This window comes from Ranitomeya variabilis, chromosome 3 (assembly GCF_051348905.1).
Source record: "Ranitomeya variabilis isolate aRanVar5 chromosome 3, aRanVar5.hap1, whole genome shotgun sequence".
NCBI lineage: Eukaryota > Metazoa > Chordata > Amphibia > Anura > Dendrobatidae > Ranitomeya > Ranitomeya variabilis.
Genome location: NC_135234.1, coordinates 92,590,613 through 92,614,853, shown reverse-complemented (window position 1 = coordinate 92,614,853; position 24,241 = coordinate 92,590,613).

The following is a 24,241-nucleotide window of genomic DNA, read 5'->3' as shown; positions in this document are numbered from 1 at the left end:
TAACATAATATACGAGCACGGATGATCAGATAACACCCGAGCGTGCTCGGATAAGGTGAAAGGAGCCTTATAGGTGAATGTAAAAACTGAGGTGATTCCGGTCAGAAAGACTTTAGAATGATGTCTGTAGAGGTTTTAGGTTGAATCCAGGCTCTTAAGCCTGCAGGAGATCTTGTAGTGAAAACAGCCTCCATGTGTGTTCTGCTCTCCCTGAAGGCATCCCTCAGAATAAAGAACATTCTAGACTTATTGAACCTACAAAGCAAACCTCAGAGCTACCAGAGGACAACCCCCGTGAGCCACTGCATATAAACCAAAAAGAGAACCTTAGCGGTAATGGATAAATAATATAACTGGGAATTATAATCAATCAATGTGATAATACATAAAATCCATACCAAACGGGAGTAGACATAAATATAAAGTTTATTAGAAAAAACTACTACTTATAATGAAATAATACACAGGAGACAGCAATGAAAAGTGAGTAATGACAGCTAAAAAAACAGCGCATAAGATGTAATGAAAAAAATGCGCTGTAAGACAGCACAAAGAAAATGAAGTCACTGCTGCAAAACCCGCAATGCCTGAAGCAGTGGTGCCAAAAATGAAACCAGCCAAATGCCAGTGCAATCACATAAAGGGTAACAGCTGCGATGCCAACTAATAACACTATGACTGGATATCCAGGGTGCAGGAGTACTGCACCGTAGGATAATAAACAAGATAACTCTAATGCAAGGTTGTGCCAAATTAGGCTATATACTGACAAAGCCAAGGCGGTGAAACGCGCGTCGAGGCTCTTTTCCTGTGTGCATGCCCGCATCCTGCTGCTGTGATGTCCCAAGGTATCAGTATGTAGCCAGGCACCCTGGATATCCAGTCATAGTGTTATTAGTTGGCATCGCAGCTGTTACCCTTTATGTGAACTTTCACCACTAGATGACGCCAGAACACTGCAAATGAGAAATGCATTTCATCTTAAATGGAGGTGACTTGAAATGGAGAATTACAGCTCACAAATGCAGGGGATAATGTAAAGGGGCAGTTAGAGAGTGAGCTGTAGTGTACAGAAGCCACTCACAATCCAGGATTACTTAAAGGGAAGGACACACTCTTGACTGTGTCACTACATACTTCCCCTCTGAAGATAAGCCGTCCTCAGCGACTGCGCGAGTGGAGGACTACTAAAGAAGGAAATATACAGACAATGTAAAGCAACACCAAAGCAAGCATACTAAGATATATGGGAGAACAAGATGTAATGAAAAAAATGCGCTGTAAGACAGCACAAAGAAAATGAAGTCACTGCTGCAAAACCCGCAATGCCTGAAGCAGTGGTGCCAAAAATGAAACCAGCCAAATGCCAGTGCAATCACATAAAGGGTAACAGCTGCGATGCCAACTAATAACACTATGACTGGATATCCAGGGTGCAGGAGTACTGCACCGTAGGATAATAAACAAGATAACTCTAATGCAAGGTTGTGCCAAATTAGGCTATATACTGACAAAGCCAAGGCGGTGAAACGCGCGTCGAGGCTCTTTTCCTGTGTGCATGCCCGCATCCTGCTGCTGTGATGTCCCAAGGTATCAGTATGTAGCCAGGCACCCTGGATATCCAGTCATAGTGTTATTAGTTGGCATCGCAGCTGTTACCCTTTATGTGATTGCACTGACATTTGGCTGGTTTCATTTTTGGCACCACTGCTTCAGGCATTGCGGGTTTTGCAGCAGTGACTTCATTTTCTTTGTGCTGTCTTACAGCGCATTTTTTTCATTACATCTTATGCGCTGTTTTTTTTTTAGCTGTCATTACTCACTTTTCATTGCTGTCTCCTGTGTATTATTTCATTATAAGTAGTAGTTTTTTCTAATAAACATTCTAGACTTTCCTGGAAAACAGCTCCTCCTATTGACCATGTGACTAGGAGCTGGCCAATAGGACACCGGATTCACATCTCAGATTCTTACAAAACAATAATTATGAGTCATTGTAAACTTTCACCACTAGATGACGCCAGAACACTGCAAATGAGAAATGCATTTCATCTTAAATGGAGGTGACTTGAAATGGAGAATTACAGCTCACAAATGCAGGGGATAATGTAAAGGGGCAGTTAGAGAGTGAGCTGTAGTGTACAGAAGCCACTCACAATCCAGGATTACTTAAAGGGAAGGACACACTCTTGACTGTGTCACTACATACTTCCCCTCTGAAGATAAGCCGTCCTCAGCGACTGCGCGAGTGGAGGACTACTAAAGAAGGAAATATACAGACAATGTAAAGCAACACCAAAGCAAGCATACTAAGATATATGGGAGAACAATATGCAATAAACAACTGCAAAACATGAAGGTGGAAGTGCCTGTGTGGAATAGAGTCTCTTTCCGCAATATACTATCATCCATATGAAAGGCTCTGAGAAGGCAGTTTATTGGCAACAAACAGTCCATAATAAGTCCATGGCTGCATATGAAAATAATGCAAATAAGCAAAGTATATCCTTATATTATATTGTATTTTTTACTAAGTATTATATATACTAAACCAAAGGATATCTGACCCTCCAGGTGAAAAGTAAGTAACACTAACTGGGGCCAACTCAGATATAAAAAAACAATTTGCCCTGGATAGTCATTAGGACCGATATAAAGATTTGTACTAGAACGGCAAGTGCCATAAATAGCAATCCTACCAGGAACAAAAAAGACGTTATATTTAAACCAAAGTTAGGGGACCCATGCCAGCAATAACTTATTTAAAAAATGAATAAAGCCTGGTATCTCCACCTGCAGCCCCGACGCGCGTTTCGCTATTTTCTCTTCTTCAGGAGGCGTGGCTAGACATTGAACTCATATCTGTATATATATGGGGGCTATCCAATAGAGTGGGAGCAATCAAGATGATGTCAGCCGATGGTCGGCGCATGCGTCTGTACTGTCCCGCCCCATATAGGGATACTTCCTCCTGCGCTCCTGAGACGCAAGCTATCCACCACTGCCTAGCAGCAGGGGACGCCCGCGCATCACGTGAGTGCATCGAGAAGATCCAGGCACGGAAGTGTTCGGGCATGCGCACTGGCTGTATAAATATAAGAGAAGGAAAGACTCTAAGCATACGTGGTTGAAATTAGAAACTATTAGCAGCCGCAAAACAATAAATAAGTGCCCTAAATACAAACAAGATAAGTAAAGGGGAACATGAAACTTCTATAATAACGACTAAAAACTATTAAGAGCCATCATGTTATAATAATGACTGGCCCCATAAACAAGGGATAAATCACAAAGCACAACAAGTATAATTTAAATATTGCTAATAACATAATTATAAAAACCATAAGACCATACTCATACTTATATGAGACATACAATACAGCTATACCAAAAGCCATAAAAAAGGTTATAAATATAGTGCAAATATGTGTAAAGAATATATGAAAGATATAAAAGCTGATCAATATTGTAAATATTACCAATATAGTGTATGATATAGTTTAATATGTGATACAATATAATATATTAAATAAAATGAGTGTCATGTGTAAATAGTGTAGGTGGCACAATAGACTAATGTGAGAATATATTAATAAATAAGTGAGAATATAGTACCATATGATAATAAAAATATAAATAAATAACTTGATATCAAGTGAAAATAATTATATCACCTAATGTAACCATATAGTGTATTGTACATACAACATGCAATAATACAATCACATAAATATAAATATAAATAAATATATATCAGTAATAGATAAATACATATCAAGTCCAAAAAAGTATTTATAATAAATATATATAAATAAATAATTTTCTTCCATCTTGTGCTCAATGATTTCTCATAAAAACCTTCAGAGTCCATCTTCCTCCCCAAGAATAAGCTCTTGATCTTCATGATTACATACTAGTCCCCCGAGCATATAAATAAACATATCTAAAAAATACATACAAAAATTATATATCAATATACATGTTTAAAAACAGATAAAACAAAACTCAAGACGAATATGAATTAAGATTAAATTTACCCATAATTAACAATTCAGAGATAGGATCCAAACCCATGACTCTCATTTAGTCCAAATGGGACCAATGAATTCAGCCTAAAAATCCAGCGGCTTTCTATTTGTGATAGAGCCCTGAATAAATTCCCTCCCCTGATACCCAATGTTACCTGATCAATTGCCATGAATCGAAGGTTACTGGGATCAGAGTTATGTACGGCTTGGAAATGTCTGGCAAGCGTTTTTAGATGTTCATTGTCCTTTGCTTCTTTTGACTTTTCTATATCGCGTATGTGTTCGCGTATCCTGATGCGAAACTCACGTGTAGTCATGCCCACGTAAAGTTTGTTGCAGGGGCAGGAGGCCACATAAATTACTCCCTCTGATGTACAGGTGAGGTATTTCCTAATAGAGAAAGTGTGTGTGTTATCCGAATTATGAAATTCCTTACTTTTGACTGTATTTGCACAGGCTTTACATCTTTTGCACGGAAAAAAACCTTGTACTTCACCAAAAATATTGGTCTGAATAGATTTTTTTGGAGCATAGTGGCTCCTTACAAGTAAATCCGACAAATCTTTAGATCTTTTGGCTGTTATAAGGGGTTTGGATGTCAAAGTTCTCTTCAAGATTGGATCCGCCAATAAGATGGCCCAGCGGTTATGTATGATTTTAGTCAGTTCATTCCATTGGCCATTGTACGTGGTGATCAACCGTACTTGGTCCGATTTTGAACTCCTATCACTATTGGTATAGAGAAGTTGATTTCTTGTGACCTTCTGTGCTCTATTACATGCATGACGAATGGGCCGATGTCCATATCCCCTTTCTCGAAACCTAGAATAGAGATCAGCTGCTTGAGTTTGGAACGCCTGTTCAGTAGAACAAATCCTTTTAGCTCTCAAGTATTGACCCACTGGAATGGATCTGATAGTAGAGGGCAAGTGGGATGATTCTGCATGTAGCAAAGAATTGGTAGATGTAGGTTTTCTAAAAATAGTAGTAAAAATGGTACCATCATCATTGATGGATATATCAATATCCAAAAATGTAACTTTACGACCAAAAGAATATGTCAGATGTATATTTAGGTCGTTGTTATTGATATATCTCATCAAATTGTTTAATTCATCCTCAGTGCCCTCCCAGACAAACATAATGTCGTCGATATATCTTATCCAGTTATGGATTTTCTCCATCCCTGGAATTGAGGAGCACTGAAAGATGTCCCTCTCCCAGAGGCCTAAAATAAGTTAGCATATGAGGGGGCACAAGCCGCCCCCATAGCAGTCCCCTGTAATTGGAGGAACACCTGTTCTTTAAAGGTAAAACAATTATGTGTGAGTACGAATTCTAGAAGTACCAAAAGAAATTTAACCAAATCATTATCTAAGTTGCTATTATGCAGAAACCAAGACACCGCCGCTAGTCCTTGAGAGTGCCTAATTGACGTATACAACGCCTCGACGTCAGCTGTGACTAGAATCATGTGATCCTCCAAATGGAGTTGGTCCAATCTCCTTAGGGCAGCTGTCGTATCCAGGATATGTGAGGGTAAACAAGAAACCAAAGGCTTCAAATAATAATCAATAATCTTACAGGCCAACTCATTAGGACCTTGTATCACATATTAAACTATATCATACACTATATTGGTAATATTTACAATATTGATCAGCTTTGATATCTTTCATATATTCTTTACACATATTTGCACTATATTTATAACCTTTTTTATGGCTTTTGGTATAGCTGTATTGTATGTCTCATATAAGTATGAGTATGGTCTTATGGTTTTTATAATTATGTTATTAGCAATATTTAAATTATACTTGTTGTGCTTTGTGGTTTATCCCTTGTTTATGGGGCCAGTCATTATTATAACATAATGGCTCTTAATAGTTTTTAGTCGTTATTATAGAAGTTTCATGTTCCCCTTTACTTATCTAGTTTGTATTTAGGGCACTTATTTATTGTTTTGCGGCCGCTAATAGTTTCTAATTTCAACCATGTATGCTTAGAGTCTTTCCTTCTCTTATATTTATACAGCCAGTGCGCATGCCCGAACACTTCCGTGCCTGGATCTTCTTGATGCGCTCACGTGATGCGCGGGCGTCCCCCGCTGCTAGGCAGCGGTGGATAGCTTGCGTCTCAGGAGCGCAGGAGGAAGTATCCCTATATGGGGCAGGATAGTGCCGACGCATGCGCCGACCATCGGCTGACATCATCTTGATTGCTCCCACTCTATTGGATAGCCCCCATATATATACGGATATGAGTTCAATGTCTAGCCACGCCTCCTGAAGAAGAGAAAATAGCGAAACGCGTGTCGGGGCTGCAGGTGGAGATACCAGGCTTTATTCATTTATTAAGTAAGTTATTGCTGGCATGGGTCCCCTAACTTTGGTTTAAATATAACGTCTTTTTTGTTCCTGGTAGGATTGCTATTTAAGGCACTTGCCGTTCTAGTACAAATCTTTATATCGGTCCTAATGACTATCCAGGGCAAATTGGTTTTTTATATCTGAGTTGGCCCCAGTTAGTGTTACTTACTTTTCACCTGGAGGGTCAGATATCCTTTGGTTTAGTATATATAATACTTAGTAAAAAATACAATATAATATAAGGATATATATGGCATCCACTATGGTAATCTTTAAATTTACATTCTGTTATGGTTATAAATATTATTTGTAAATATACCTGGTTACATGTCTCCCTGAAACCTGCTTGGTTTGTGGTACTCTAATTTTATGTATATAATTGTTTGGCATAAATAAATATTTTTGAAAAAAAACTCTTTACCTCTTTTGATTAATATGCAAAATAAGGGGTTGTGGTGTTATGATTAATATAGAGTTATAATATAATTGATCCTATGGTGTTTAATTGCTTGGCTTCTGTTTTATAACAGTTTTTTGGATCCTGCAAGAATGGATATTAAGGCTAGAGAAAAAGTTTGGCTGGACAAGGCTACTGATTTATTTAAACAGAGTACCACTACCAATTTTAGTGTTACCCATAATGACAATAAGGAATTAATGAATAAATATAAAAATGTTTATAATAAAAAATTGAGAATTTGGTGGACCAAAACTACCCTGAATAATTACATACAACTGGGCATTGTCCCACGTGGACTCAGAATTCAGCTGTATCCAACATTTGGATTAGATGATATAGAATTGACCACTTATTGGATTAATGCAGCTTCTTCATGCTCTTTATCCTTTATGGAGATCATTAATGCCAAAAATACAATACTACTGGAAGAACTGGATGTAGAGTTAAATCAGATATATAAAGATTTGACATCAAAATTAACAGCAGATGAGCTTAATAAATTTACCCAAGATTTCAATGTACAAATAGAAAAATGGGAGCAGCAAATCAGTACTGCTAAAATGAAGAAATATATGCGTGATAAACAAGATTTTGAACAGAAGAAGATCTTCCGTTGGCAAAATAAATCCATGGGCAGCGGAATTGCTGGGCCTCAAGATCGAAGTATGTCGGTCTCTTCGATATCATCATTATCCAGTAGTGCTCCTTCTATTCATGAACAGGAATATCGTAATCAGAGACATATGAAAACCCTTTTTGGTGGAAGAGGTGGCCATCAAGGGAGACGTGGATCCAATTATGGCAATAAGAGGAACGACCAATTTAAGGTAATAAATCTATCATCCCATATTCTCTCTGATGACCACCTCTCTCTACTGCAAAAGGGCCTAACTTTTTCTCCCCCTCAAACTCTAGACCTCTTCACGACCGTGAAGGATGTCCATTTATTTACGAGAAAACTGATTTTAAAAAGATACCATGAAAAAAACAATATGGGAGTGGCGCTGAACCCTATAGAGGAATTGGAAGTACTAACAATTCTTGAATCTCTAGCTGAAGAAGGTGACCAGCAAAATGTGGTGAGCAAATTCCCTAATTTTTTGTTCAATAAATCCCAAAAATTCCCAAACATCAATAATTGCCCAGCAGTAGAAATATTTGTAAAAATGGTAACGAATGACTTGGAAAATATTAATCAGAAATATTACAATAGACCTTCTGATATAAAAGAAAGGAAAATTATTCAGGAGTTACAAGGGTGGAAGGATGTAACTTTCAAAATGGCTGAAAAAGGTGGCAATTTGGTCATTTGGCCTAACCACCTGTATGAGAAACAGGCGTTTAAGTTGCTTCATGATATCAAATGCTATAAAAAATTATCTTACATCCCCCTACAAGAATTTCAGCAGGAGTTGGTTGATATTATGATGGAAGCATATGGTAATGGGATTATCCCTAAAAAACTGTTAGAATCAATCAAAACATTAAAGCCAAGATTACCAACCTTTTACCTCCTCACGAAATTGCACAAGAACTCGAGTGATCCACCCGGTCGACCTATAGTGTCCGGTAATGAAGGTCTTAATGAGTTGGCCTGTAAGATTATTGATTATTATTTGAAGCCTTTGGTTTCTTGTTTACCCTCGCATATCCTGGATACGACAGCTGCCCTAAGGAGATTGGACCAACTCCATTTGGAGGATCACATGATTCTAGTCACAGCTGACGTCGAGGCGTTGTATACGTCAATTAGGCACTCTCAAGGACTAGCGGCGGTGTCTTGGTTTCTGCATAATAGCAACTTAGATAATGATTTGGTTAAATTTCTTTTGGTACTTCTAGAATTCGTACTCACACATAATTGTTTTATCTTTAAAGAACAGGTGTTCCTCCAATTACAGGGGATTGCTATGGGGGCGGCTTGTGCCCCCTCATATGCTAACTTATTTTTAGGCCTCTGGGAGAGGGACATCTTTCAGTGCTCCTCAATTCCAGGGATGGAGAAAATCCATAACTGGATAAGATATATCAACGACATTATGTTTGTCTGGGAGGGCACTGAGGATGAATTAAACAATTTGATGAGATATATCAATAACAACGACCTAAATATACATCTGACATATTCTTTTGGTCGTAAAGTTACATTTTTGGATATTGATATATCCATCAATGATGATGGTACCATTTTTACTACTATTTTTAGAAAACCTACATCTACCAATTCTTTGCTACATGCAGAATCATCCCACTTGCCCTCTACTATCAGATCCATTCCAGTGGGTCAATACTTGAGGGCTAAAAGGATTTGTTCTACTGAACAGGCGTTCCAAACTCAAGCAGCTGATCTCTATTCTAGGTTTCGAGAAAGGGGATATGGACATCGGCCCATTCGTCATGCATGTAATAGAGCACAGAAGGTCACAAGAAATCAACTTCTCTATACCAATAGTGATAGGAGTTCAAAATCGGACCAAGTACAGTTGATCACCACGTACAATGGCCAATGGAATGAACTGACTAAAATCATACATAACCGCTGGGCCATCTTATTGGCGGATCCAATCTTGAAGAGAACTTTGACACCCAAACCCCTTATAACGGCCAAAAGATCTAAAAATTTGTCGGATTTACTTGTAAGGAGCCACTATGCTCCAAAAAAATCTATTCAGACCAATATTTTTGGTGAAGTACAAGGTTTTTTTCCGTGCAAAAGATGTAAAGCCTGTGCAAATACAGTCAAAAGTAAGGAATTTCATAATTCGGATAACACACGCACTTTCTCTATTAGGAAATACCTCACCTGTACATCAGAGGGAGTAATTTATGTGGCCTCCTGCCCCTGCAACAAACTTTACGTGGGCATGACTACACGTGAGTTTCGCATCAGGATACGCGAACACATACGCGATATAGAAAAGTCAAAAGAAGCAAAGGACAATGAACATCTAAAAACGCTTGCCAGACATTTCCAAGCCGTACATAACTCTGATCCCAGTAACCTTCGATTCATGGCAATTGATCAGGTAACATTGGGTATCAGGGGAGGGAATTTATTCAGGGCTCTATCACAAATAGAAAGCCGCTGGATTTTTAGGCTGAATTCATTGGTCCCATTTGGACTAAATGAGAGTCATGGGTTTGGATCCTATCTCTGAATTGTTAATTATGGGTAAATTTAATCTTAATTCATGTTCGTCTTGAGTTTTGTTTTATCTGTTTTTAAACATGTATATTGATATATAATTTTTGTATGTATTTTTTAGATATGTTTATTTATATGCTCGGGGGACTAGTATGTAATCATGAAGATCAAGAGCTTATTCATGGGGAGGAAGATGGACTCTGAAGGTTTTTATGAGAAATTATTGAGCACAAGATGGAAGAAAATTATTTATTTATATATATTTATTATAAATACTTTTTTGGACTTGATATGTATTTATCTAGTACTGATATATATTTATTTATATTTATATTTATGTGATTGTATTATTGCATGTTGTATGTACAATACACTATATGGTTACATTAGGTGATATAATTATTTTCACTTGATATCAAGTTATTTATTTATATTTTTATTATCATATGGTACTATATTCTCACTTATTTATTAATATATTCTCACATTAGTCTATTGTGCCACCTACACTATTTACACATGACACTCATTTTATTTAATATATTATATTGTATCACATATTAAACTATATCATACACTATATTGGTAATATTTACAATATTGATCAGCTTTTATATCTTTCATATATTCTTTACACATATTTGCACTATATTTATAACCTTTTTTATGGCTTTTGGTATAGCTGTATTGTATGTCTCATATAAGTATGAGTATGGTCTTATGGTTTTTATAATTATGTTATTAGCAATATTTAAATTATACTTGTTGTGCTTTGTGATTTATCCCTTGTTTATGGGGCCAGTCATTATTATAACATGATGGCTCTTAATAGTTTTTAGTCGTTATTATAGAAGTTTCATGTTCCCCTTTACTTATCTAGTTTGTATTTAGGGCACTTATTTATTGTTTTGCGGCCGCTAATAGTTTCTAATTTCAACCACATATGCTTAGAGTCTTTCCTTCTCTTATATTTATACAGCCAGTGCGCATGCCCGAACACTTCCGTGCCTGGATCTTCTCGATGCGCTCACGTGATGCGCGGGCATCCCCCGCTGCTAGGCAGCGGTGGATAGCTTGCGTCTCAGGAGCGCAGGAGGAAGTATCCCTATATGGGGCAGGATAGTGCCGACGCATGCGCCGACCATCGGCTGACATCATCTTGATTGCTCCCACTCTATTGGATAGCCCCCATATATATACGGATATGAGTTCAATGTCTAGCCACGCCTCCTGAAGAAGAGAAAATAGTGAAACGCGCGTCGGGGCTGCAGGTGGAGATACCAGGCTTTATTCATTTATTAAGTAAGTTATTGCTGGCATGGGTCCCCTAACTTTGGTTTAAATATAGCGTCTTTTTTGTTCCTGGTAGGATTGCTATTTATGGCACTTGCCGTTCTAGTACAAATCTTTATATCGGTCCTAATGACTATCCAGGGCAAATTGTTTTTTTATATCTGAGTTGGCCCCAGTTAGTGTTACTTACTTTTCACCTGGAGGGTCAGATATCCTTTGGTTTAGTATATATAATACTTAGTAAAAAATACAATATAATATAAGGATATATATGGCATCCACTATGGTAATCTTTAAATTTACATTCTGTTATGGTTATAAATATTATTTGTAAATATACCTGGTTACATGTCTCCCTGAAACCTGCTTGGTTTGTGGTACTCTAATTTTATGTATATAATTGTTTGGCATAAATAAATATTTTTGGAAAAAAACTCTTTACCTCTTTTGATTAATATACAAAATAAGGGGTTGTGGTGTTATGATTAATATAGAGTTATAATATAATTGATCCTGTGGTGTTTAAATAAGCAAAGTGCATGGTATTACCCAGGTGCAGAGGCAGAAATGTTACTAAACTGACTAGCTAACTAAATATACATATAAAAAAGGATATATATATATATACCGTATTTTCTGGTGTATAAGACGACTGGGCGTATAAGACGACCCCCAACTTTTCCATATAAAATATGGAATTTGGGATATGCCCGCTGTATAAGACTGGGGTCATCTTATATGCCCAGTCATCTTATACAGCGTGTGGTTCCCAGGGTCTGAAGGAGAGGAGACTCTCCTTCAGGCCCTGGGATCCATATTCATGTTAAAAATAAAGAATAAAAATAAAAAATATGTATATACTCACCCTTCCGAGAAGCCTGGCTCTTACCGGTGTAAGCATCTGCCTCCGTTCCTAAGAAATGCAGCATGAAGGACCCTCGATGATGTCATGGTCAGGTGACTGGCCTGTGATTGGTCCGTGACCGCTCATGTGACCAGTCACCTGACCGTGACGTCATCGAAGGTCCTCCACGCTGCAATTCTTAGGAACGGAGGCAGACGCTTACACCGGTGAGAGCCAGGCTTCTCGGAAGGGTGAGTATGTACATATTTTTTATTTTTATTCTTTATTTTTAACATGAATATGGATCCCAGGGCCTGAAGGAGAGTCTCCTCTCCTTCAGACCCTGGGAACATCCAGGATCGCTCCCTGCACATGCCGTACCTGGCGTATAAGACGACCCCCGACTTTTGGGACAATTTTTAGGGGTTAAAAAGTCGTCTTATACGCCGGAAAATACGGTATATATTTTTAGTCTCTGTAGCGGGCTGGAAGTTTTCCCTTTGTGATTCGCTCTGAATGCCTCAACCTTTGATCTTCCTCTTGAGCAGAAATGAAACAGTGTGCGGGTTCAGGTGGGATTGGCAAAGGAGCAACAACTGGAGCAGGAATCAGGACGGAGACATATTGAGAGCACGGGAGTATAAATTGATAGTTGAAAGGAGACTCCTCTGCCGTGGGTTGTCTGGGTGGTGGCTCCAAGGTATAAATTGGTGTGTAGACCGGCATGACTTGTGGAAGAGGTGAGGACATCACCAGTAGATCCTCTTTGGTACATAACTTCATGCGGTTTCTGTGCACTGTCTGTGGGGCTATTCGAGGTTTCTTCACTTCATATACAGTGCTGTGCAAATTAATTGGGACAAAGCATTTTTAAAGTAAAATCGTAAGTTGGTTACCAGTCAGTGATTCAAACCAGTTTTAATATATAATAAATAAATCTTGCTCAACTAGCCAGTGAAAAAAGGTCATTTTCAGAATTAGTATGTAACAGTGCATTATAAAAATTTTTTGCTTTGCCCCAATTAATTTGCACAGCACTGTACATCGGACTCCGGATATATGATAGCTAATACTCAGGTTGGCTTATACTCGAGTATATACGGTAAATTTATTGTTTTTATTTATTGTAGGAACAATAAAGGAGTTGTCCAAGTTTGTGATGAGTCTACAGTCATTCTATGTGACTGCAGACTTCCAAATTCTCAGAGCGCACTAACATGCATGGCCTCACTCAATTAAAATGAATTCAGTGAGGCCGAACACGTCTAGTTGGAATGTGGACAGAAGTATAGAAATCACACAGTTGTGCTGAACTGACCGTCCACTCTTGCCACCGTCAAGGGAGAATCCTAAAAGTGTGCAGTGCACACGGTGAGAATTCAAAAGCCTACAGTCAAATAGAGTGACTGCAAACTTTCATCTCAAACCTCGACAAGGCCTTTAATTATAAAAATCAGTCACTGTAGCATGACACTCTTAACGATGTGTAATATACTCACTGTCAGGATTCAGCTCTGCTTGCTGGTTCCATCAGTCATCACATGGCCACTTCATCCATATGCGATTTTCATACTTACAGTCACATGACAACTAGCTTTGTGTGCTCTGGCTGGCATGGAGAGCAGTCGTATCACTGATGTGACTGCTTTCCAAATCATACGGATTGTCGAGGAACATGGCCCTTAATGACTTTCATTGGACAGGTGTGGAGTATGGAGATTTATTTCAAATAAAGGACTTTAATCTTGCTGTCTTTTTTACAATATGACTATGGGGTTACTAATAGAGACTTCTTATAGACACTTCTCAATTACTAACCACTGGGTTTTTTGTCAGCTGACAATACAATGCTGAAATCAACCCCAACCCTATTACCCCACTTACCACCGCACCAGGTCAAGTGGGAAGATTGAGGCTATACACCAGATTTGGCGCATCTTATTGATGCACCATTTCTGGGGCAGCTGAGTTATGATGTTTGTAGCCTGGGAGGGGGGCAATATCCCTGGCCACTTCCCAGGCTCTTAATATCAACCCACAACTGTCTGTTTAGCCAATGCTGTTTAGAATTGAGAGGGGGACCCTACATCACTTTTTTTCTGGGGTCCCTTATAAACTAACCAGTAAAGGCTAAGCAAACAGCTATGAGGAGTTACTAATAGCATGGGAACCTTTTGGGACATTATCACCTTTCCAAGATTAGTAATGTCAGCCGATAATAGTGGATTGTAAGGGAATGAGCTGCATACACTGTAGCAGCTAAATATGCTGCATTTTATAGCTATAAAAGTACGATATCCAGAAACATTGCTACATCAGAGGGCAAAAAGCTCAATAATTAATGGAGAATTTAGAACTGTCTTTTCACATTTTACATTAAAGGGGTATTGCCATCTCCAAGATCCTATACCAATGAGTAGTAGGTATAATAATAATAATATTAGTAAATACTTCCAATTAGAAACATAGTATAATTTTCCTGACTCGTCACCTACCCCATGTGCAGGGCATTGCAGTGACTTAGGCATCCATAGTTACGACCACTCATATAGTGACAGCTAGTTCGTTTTTAGCGGTTGTTACCATGGATACCTAAGTTACTGAAGTGCCCTGCATATGCGGTAAGCGACATAGATAAACAGAAGAACTATAAAACATTTCTCATTGGAGGTATTTGCTAATATTTTTACCATTACACCTACTACATATTGGGGATAGGATCTTGGAGATGGGATTGCCCCTTTAGATTACCACTGTGTCACCATTTCTGAAAACGTTTTTAAGGCATTTTTTCATATAACCCCCACCAAAAAAAAGTACCGCATAGACCAAAGCAAAACAGAACATGCTGAATTTTCTATAACATATTAAAGATGTTGAACTTTTTTAATTAATAATTCTTGTGCTAAGTTTTTAGCACAGCATGCTACATAGAAGTTCGCTTTTCGCGCAGTGTGCTGCCCTGTACTGCACTGCTGGTGTAGTGTGCCACCGTATTACACTATTTACATAGCACAGCTATTTTAATGCATTAGGCTACTTTCACACTAGCGTTTTTGGCTGTACGTCGCAATGCGTCGTTTAGGAGAAAAAAACGCATCCTGCAAAGTTGTCTGCAGGATGCGTTTTTTCCCCATAGACTAACATTAGCGACGCATTGCGACGTATGGCCACACATGGTTTGGCAGACCGTCGGCACAAAAAAGTTACATGTAATGTTTTTTTGTGCGTCGAGTTGGCCATTTACGACTGCGCATGCATGGCCGAAACTCCGCCCCCTCCTCCCCGGGACTTACAATGGGGCAGAGGAAGCGTCGCAAGACTGCTTCCGCTGCCCACGTTGGGCATTTCTTTCACAACGCGTATCTGCACGTCGGGCCGACGCATAGCGACGGCCCCGTGCCGATGCTAGTGTGAAAGCAGCCTTAGTGTCTGTTTTACCACTCACACCAAGCTAAAGTATGTCTTCAAATTGGCATCCAATAAAACAAGACACATTTCCTTGATATTATTATGAAAACCTCTGTGTGAGTCCATTAGAAATCATAGGCATTCAGAGATACTATATAGTCTCTTTCCACAAATTTTTATTGATTTTACAAATTTAACAAAGGTGAAGGGTAAAGGGTAAGGGAACTAGGGAGGGAGGAATATGGAACAAAGATAGTTTCGGGGAAATTTAGGTAATTAGGGAATTACAACAAAGAGGATATTTACAGTAGTCCTAAACAGATTCCTAATAACCGGAGAAAATGACGTATAGCAACTCATAGAATTAGCATAAAAAGGATATAATTTTATTAATACTAAAAATTAAAAACTATGATAATAATAATAATAATAGTATTTCCAAATAGATATAACATACAGAGTTATTTGAGTACAAATATGGGTGCACCAAAAACAATCAGTGTTGCACCATGAATACAGAGAGGGGCATAAACTATAACAACAATGAATTTCAGTAGTCACCTGTTATAACATAATAACATGCCAGTGCACACTAAGTCCCTAGGTAATCACACAAATCCACTATTGTACAAAAAGGGAATTTTTCCCTATGGTCCAGTGACCTAAGCTGTCACACATGAAAAAGGGACTAATAGTCCCATGCTGTAATCTTACCCTTCTCTCTCTCCATAAGTGTCAACACGCGCCCCTACGAGCGTTTCGCCCACAGCTTCCATGCGACTGGTCATGCGACCGCGACGTCATCGAAGGTCCTTCGCTCAATGCATCCTTAGGAACGGAGGCCGCCGCTTGCACCGCTGAGAGCCGCGGGCCGTCTGAAGGTAAGTATATCTCAGATTTGTTATTTCTATTCTTTTTTTTACATGAATATGGATCCCAGGGTATGAAGGAGAGTCTCCTCTCCTCCAGACCCTGGGAACCATCCGCACCGCACATGCCGTATAAGATGACTAGGCGTATAAGATTACCCCCGTCTTATACGATGAGTATATCCCAAACTCCATATATTATATTGAAAAGTTGGGGGTCGTCTTATTCGCCCAGTCGTCTTATACACCAGAAAATACTGTACTCTTATTACACCAAAATATATAATGTTTAGGATTATTTAACAAATTAATAGTTGCTTCTGAAAATAAAGGTTTTTTGTATGAATTTTTGAAGTTGTTCTTTTAGATTTAAATAATATGGAAATGCTGATGAAGGAATATTAAATTTATTTTTCAAGTTACTGAAAGTAGCATAAATTTTTCCATCGTAAATATTGCTTATTTTTTTAATACCTTGCTCTCTCCATAAAGGGATTAATTTTAGTTTTTGAATTGTCATTGCAAGTTCAATTGGACTGTTTAATAACATAAATAAGCATATAAAATCGCCAAAAAAATAGGGTGTTTATAAATATTATTGAGAGTTTTGTTTAGTATATATTGAAATAGAATTTCTTTTTGGGGGTTTATTGTTATTTAAAGCATATTCCAAGTCTAACCATGTTGGAGGATCATCAATTGAAAGCCAGTACTTGCTTTGCTTGATAAGGTTTGTTAAATAATAGGCAGATATGTTAGGTAGGCCTATACCTCCAAAGGCTTTGCATTTGTACAAAATACTAGTAGAGGTTCTAGCTTTTTTCTTATTCCATATGAATAAATTTATTATCGACTAGATGGTGGCCCGATTCTAATGCATCGGGTATTCTAGAATATGTATGTAGTTTACAGCCACATAGTATGTAGCACAGCCACGTAGTATATAGCACAGCCATGTAGTATATTGCCCAGCCACGTTGTATATAGCACAGACACGTAGTATATTGTACGGCCACGTACATAGCACAGCCACTTAGTATATAGCAAAGAGACGTAGTATATAACACAGCCCATGCAGTATATAACCCAAGCCACGTAAAATAGAGCACAGCGATGTAGTATATTGCTCAGCCACGTAATATATACCACAGCCACATAGTATATAGCACAGCCCATATAGTATATAGCACAGAGATGTAGTATATAACACAGCCCACGCAGTATGTAACACAGCCCATGCAGTATCTAACACAGCCCACATAGTATATAGCAATGTGGGCACCATATCCCTGTTAAAAAAATAATTAAAATAAAAGATAGTTATATACTCACCTTCCGGAGCCACCGGATCCAGCTGAGGCGTTTACCGATGCTCCTCACGACGCTCCGATCCCAAGAGTGCATTGCGGTCTCGCGAGATGATGACACAGCGGTCTCGTGAGACTGCTACGTCATCATCTCGAGAGACCGCAATGCATGAACCGGTCACCGGAACGTCGCGAGGAGCAGGAAAGGCCTCGGCTGGATCCGGGGGCCCACGGAAGGTGAGTATATAATGATTTTTTCATTTTTTTTAATTATTTTTAACATTATATCTTTTTACTTTTGATGCCGCATAGGCAGCATCAATAGTAAAAAGTTGGTCACACAGGGTTAATAGCAGCATTAACGGACTGCGTTACACAGCAGAATAACGCGGTCCGTTAATGCTGCCATTAACCCTGTGTGAGCGCTGTCTGGGGGGGAGTATGGACTGTGGCCACTGACTGCGGGGAGTAAGGAACGTCCATTTTGCCGCTTGACTGTGACCGTTGCTGATTGGTCATGGCCTTTTTGCTGCGACCAATCAGCGACTTGGGATTTCCGTGACAGAAAGAAAGACAGAAGGACAGACAGAAAGACGGAAGTGGACCTTAGACAATTATATAGTAGATTAGAGGCTTGTAAGAAAGGAGGTGGTAATTTGGAGAGGAAGAGTTCTTAGTATATATAGTATTTTAGGGAGAATAAATGTCTTAATTACTAGTGTTCTACCCCACCACAACAAATTTATTGTTCCGTAGAAGAGGAGATTTCTATTTATTGTTTCTGAAAGTATTTTTAGATTTTTTGTCATTATTAGGTTTAAATCTTTAGTAATAATAATGCCTAGGTGCTCAATTTCTTTTTCTGACCAACACCATGCCAAAATATTGTTAATTTTGTTTATTTCAGATTCACTTACATAAAATGGAAGTATTTTTTTCGATTTTTTTTTTAAATTAATCTTAAAATATGAGATATCAGTGAAGATTTTTAGGGTATTTTGAAGTTCTTTAATGGATTCAAATGGAATTGTTAGGCTTAATATCAGGTCATCAGCAAAGAGACCTATTTTAAATTGGCGTAAAGGGGTTTCTATTCCTTTAATAATTTTATTTTGTCTAATGGATTGCGCCAATGGTTCCATAGCTATAATAAAAAGTAATGGTGATAAGGAACAGCCTTGTCTTGTTCCATTTGAGATCTCAAATGAATTTGATGAGTGGTTGTTTGAGTATATTCTAGCTTTTGGCTTAAAATACAGTGCCTTGATGCTTTTTATAAAATCCTCGTTGAAGCCAAATTTATCAAGTGTCGATTTTAGATATAACCAATTTAGGCAAAAGCCTTTTCCGCGTCAAGGGTGATGATAGCTGTGGGAATTTTTGAAAAATGGATCATTTTAATAGAATTTATCATTCTTATTGTTCCATCCATTGCTTGACGTCCTTTAATGAAGCCAATTTGATCTCTATCTATTAATGTGGGTAAATGGATTTTGAGTCTGTTTGCTATTAACTTAGAATACATTTTCAAATCTGAGTTAATCAGGGAGATTGGTCTATAGTTATTGACTAGGGTTAAGTCCGAATTAGGTTTGGGAATTAGCACAATTGCGTTTTCTAGCATCTCTTCTGGAAATGTACTAGAAGAGCTTGCTTTATTAAATAATTGGGATAAATGTGGAGAAAGTAATTTACTAAATAATTTATAATATTCATTCCCGCAAGCATCCGGGCCTGGAGATTTGAATAGTTTGAGTTTTTGGATGGTTTGTTCAATTTCCTCCTGAGTAAAGGGAGATGTCAAGGATTCCAATTTTTCAGGAGTTATTTTAGGTAGATCTATTGATGCTAGGAATTTCTCTATATCCGTTTTATTGGGTTGAGGAATAGAAGGTTGTAATTTTAAATTGTATAGTGTATTGTTGAATTCCGCAAATGTATTTGCTATTAATGTAATTGATTCTATTTACTTGTCTCATTTTTTTTATTCTGTTCATCATGTAGTGAGTTGGTTTATTCAGTGAAGAAAATTGTTTGATTTTGGATTTTTTAAATATTGCATCATAAGAAGAGAATATTGTGTTTTTGAGATCTTGTCTTAGTTTTAATAATTCGTTCTTGATTGAAATTGACAGAGTGTTCAGTTTTAATTGTTTGTTTTCCTTATTTTTTATGTTATTTTGAAGTTCCATAATTCGGGATCTATTAGCTTTCTTCTTTTTGGATGATATTTGGATCATAATACCCCTAATTTCCGCTTTGTGGGCGCACCAGTTGGTGAATGGGTTAGTGTCATCCAAGGTATTTTCTTGAAAATAGTTTGTTAAGGCATTTACTATAGTCTCTTTGTACTCAGGGTTATGAACGATGTTGGAGTCACATTTCCATAATGGGTTTTTATTTATTGAATATCCTAATTGTATCTCCGCTTTGACCGGTGAATGATCTGAAAAGGATTTTTTACCTATATAGATTTTCTGGAATTTGGGTAACGTAAATATGTCTGATAATATTAAATTCATACGTGATGCTGATTGGTGTGGATCAGAAAAAAATGGGTAAATTCAATTGAGGTGGTGTTTAAGCACCTATAAGTATCAAACAACTCATTTTGAGATATCCAGTTGTCCTGGGTATTTGTTCTATTTCTACTTAATGTAGAAGAGTCCATTATAGCATTTGGGACAATGTTAAAGTCGCCTAACCAAATCAAATCTCCTTTTCTGACTGATTCAACCTTTTTTTCTAGCTTATTAAGAAAGTTTATTTGGCCTTTATTTGGGGAGTTACTATATAGTCTCATAGAAGTCTGTGAATGCCCTTTTACAGCTCCGCTCAACTTGGTTGCAGTCATAATACTTCTATGTACATGAGGCTTATAAGGCATAACACAGTGGATTTTTTTATTTGATTGTTTTATGTGATCTATCTTTCTCTAATTAACAGAGATGAGCAGATTGATACACGGAGAATCGAGTTCAAGTCAAAATTTCTAGTTTGACGCAAATTTGAACTGTCTTTTCCCATAACTTGAATTGTATTGTTGCTATTGTTTTGCTATGCAGTATGGTTTACCTATTAGAAGTTTGTCATATCTTGTCTGCCTCCCTAGCTCTGATGTCACCACCACCCTTCCTCTTCCTCATTATGAGTATGGCAGCCATTTTAGGAAGTCACATGTCTTTTAGCTCCAGTGTGTAAGTCTTTTTTACCTACTGCAGCTGTGCAAACTACCAGAATTCAGCTTGAAAATACAGTAAACCTTCTGGAATCTTCATACGTGCCTCTTAAGTTCAAGCTGTCTGTTGATATCTCTTCCTGTGAGTTCTGGTATATAGAGTCTTGAAATAGTGTCCCAAGAGTGCCCTACACTCACAGGCCAGTTATAGAGTCAGACTATCAACATTTTGATATTTGATTTGTGGTTTTCAAAACAGAAAATGTTGTCAAGCGTCATTTTCCACACTGCATAAACATCAGAGAGTGGGCTAATGTCATTTTGCATTGCTTTGTGGACCTTCCCGTAATGTCCTGCAGCTCTGACATATTAAAGATATCATTCCTTGTACAGTGGTGGTAAGTACCTGGGCCATCACAGATCAGCGTTTCCCAGCAGAGCACAGTTTGTATCATCAGAGTTGTTTTCCATTTCCAGAGTCACTGGGTTTCTTTCTTTCCTGTAAAGTGTAAGCCTTGTAAGGATTGCACTCACTCAGTATCACTCACAGTTGTCAGACCATCCACTCCTCTGGCTCAGACCAGCCAGCACTGCAACATGTGCTTCTTGGACCATTGCCGGCATTCTCCACCAATTGTAAGGATTGTACTCACTCAGGTGCGTAGGAGGAAACAGGAGTCACATTCTCTTCAACGTCCAGGTGGATTTATTTGCTTCATAAACCATCAAGTCAGCAACAAAAAGGTAAACAGTCTTTACATCAGGCCAACACAGTATCAATGCCCATAGCAGAGCTCTGCTCTCTCGGGCCTGTAGGTACACAGACTGTGCAATGTCCAGCACTCAGGCTCTATCTGAAGCTATGGACACAGAAAGGCTTCTCCCTCTCAAGACACAGACCACTCTGCAGTGTCCAGGCTGGACACATGGAAGTCTGTCCACACTGGCAGGTTCCCAAACACTCACTCACATGTACCAAACCCACCCCATTACATGGTTGTAACCACACCCAGGTACCTATCACATAGCTAGTCAGGTGATTGTGACATCACCACAGGTCCTTAAACACACAACCATCTTAGGTGTTCAGACACACCCCTTTGGGTGGGTAAGTAGGGACTGGACCCATCCATCTCTCCAAGTCACCTGGAAGCCTTCCCAATGTAAAACAAATCCCTCAGCAGAAGATCTGCTGAGCAAAACACGCCCAGGCTTCCATCACAGGGCCACCCACCTCTGCGATACATACCGCCCATTAATCATATGACCAGTCGCCATACCACAGCCTTTATGGTCAGCAGGGTCCGATCTGTTCTGTAGTGTATAAGGTATTATAGTTAGGCTGGAGTCACACTACCATACAAAATGGCGAAGTGCTATGCAATAAAACATCTCTCTCTCCTCCCCATCACGTGTATATTCTAAGCAATTACAAGCTTTTCAATATTGAGATCAATTTTTTTAACAATTAGGTGAAGTCGCCAAATTTGAATTTTTAAAGTTCTGCTCATCTCCACTCTTTAACCTTCACATAATATATTTTTAGCTAAATTTTTATGACAATTTTTACTTTAATGTCGTGACCACATCAATGTGCATTTCCATGTGACAATGATAAAGGTGTTGGAGCTGAATGATTGCCAGCATCCGTTAGGAAGGTTAATGTCAATTCTATCTACTGCAAATATTGAGCTAATGCAGCATACAATGAAGTAGGATTGATAGGAATACACATTGCTCAAAACTGTCATTATTTTTTAAACACAATCCTGTCATTTCTCCATCCAAGAAAAAGATCTGCATGAGTGGCAAATGTTTAGACACAGATTCTCTCAGGCTATTTTTTGTTACTTTCGCTTAATAGTTGATCTTTAGCCAAGAAAATGATGGACATTAAATTATGCATCAAGAGGTACTAACTCATGTAGCTCTCTTGACACCTGATTGATGAGCATACATATTAAAGATAAGTGAATAAATTTCAGTGGAATTTAATTCTACTAGAATCTTACAAAAATCTGTATTTGCAAAAATGCAGATTATTTGTAATTATCTTCTATGCAGATTCAGCAATATTGCAGCCACTGGACCAATTTTTCTGAACCATAAAAGACCACCAAAATGTTTAAAAAAAGCTTACACTCACCTCATTTGTCCCTCCACTCCTCATCACCACCCATCTGGTCCTCATAAATTATTGGATCTGCATAGACAGCAGTGAATTCCCCTAGCGACCCATGCTTCTGGGCTTGCTGGGCCCAGAAGGGTTCTGTGCATGTGCACACAAAGGTGGTGGGCCATCCCAAGACGTATGGCGTCACCACGTGTTTCACAATCTTTGATGGTACATGCATGGTGGGAGCGAGGCCTAATAGAGAGTTATTTTGCGTAATAAGATAGCACACGTGAAGTGTTTGTCATGATGGGGACCACCAACACAGCAGCGATGCAGCAGATGATGATTAATTGGATGAGTAATACTATTTTTTTTTATGTGACATACCAAAACAACCTAAAAGCAAATATAAAGTCATAGGAAAATAAATATTAAACACCATCCACTTAACTCACTATTCTAATATTGTAATAATCAATTCATATTTGATGACATTATGCATATTTTAATTCTTTTTATATGTTTACTGCCCTTAGCCTGATCCTTAAGAATTAGAGACAGCCCTTTTAAGACTCTTAAAGGGCACCTGTCACCGCCAAAATGGCTGGTGAGGTAAGCTCACCGGCATCAGGGGCTTATCTACAGCATTCTGTAATGCTGTAGATAAGCCCCCGATGTTACCTGAAAGAGGATAAAAAGACGTTAGATTATACTCACCCAGGGGCGGTCCCGCTGCGGTCCGGTCGGATGGGTGTCTCCGGTCCGCTCCGGCACCTCCCATGTTCATTCCATGATGTCCTCTTCGGGTCTTTATGCCGCGGCTCCGGTGCAGGCGTACTTTGTCTGCCCTGTTGAGGGCAGAGCAAAGTACTGCAGTGCGCAGGCGCCGGGCCTCTCTGACCTTTCCGGCGCCTGCGCACTGCAGTACTTTGCTCTGCCCTGAACAGGGCAGACAAAGTACGCCTGCGCCGGAGCCGTGGCGTAAAGACCCGAAGAGGACGTCATGGAATGAACATGGGAGGCGCCGGAGCGGACCGGAGACACCCATCCGACCGGACCGCAGCGGGACCGCCCCTGGGTGAGTATAATCTAATGTCTTTTTCTCCTCTTTCAGGATACATCGGGGGCTTATCTACAGCATTACAGAATGCTGTAGATAAGCCCCTGATGCCGGTGAGCTTACCTCACCAGCCATTTTGGGGGTGACAGGTTCCATTTAAG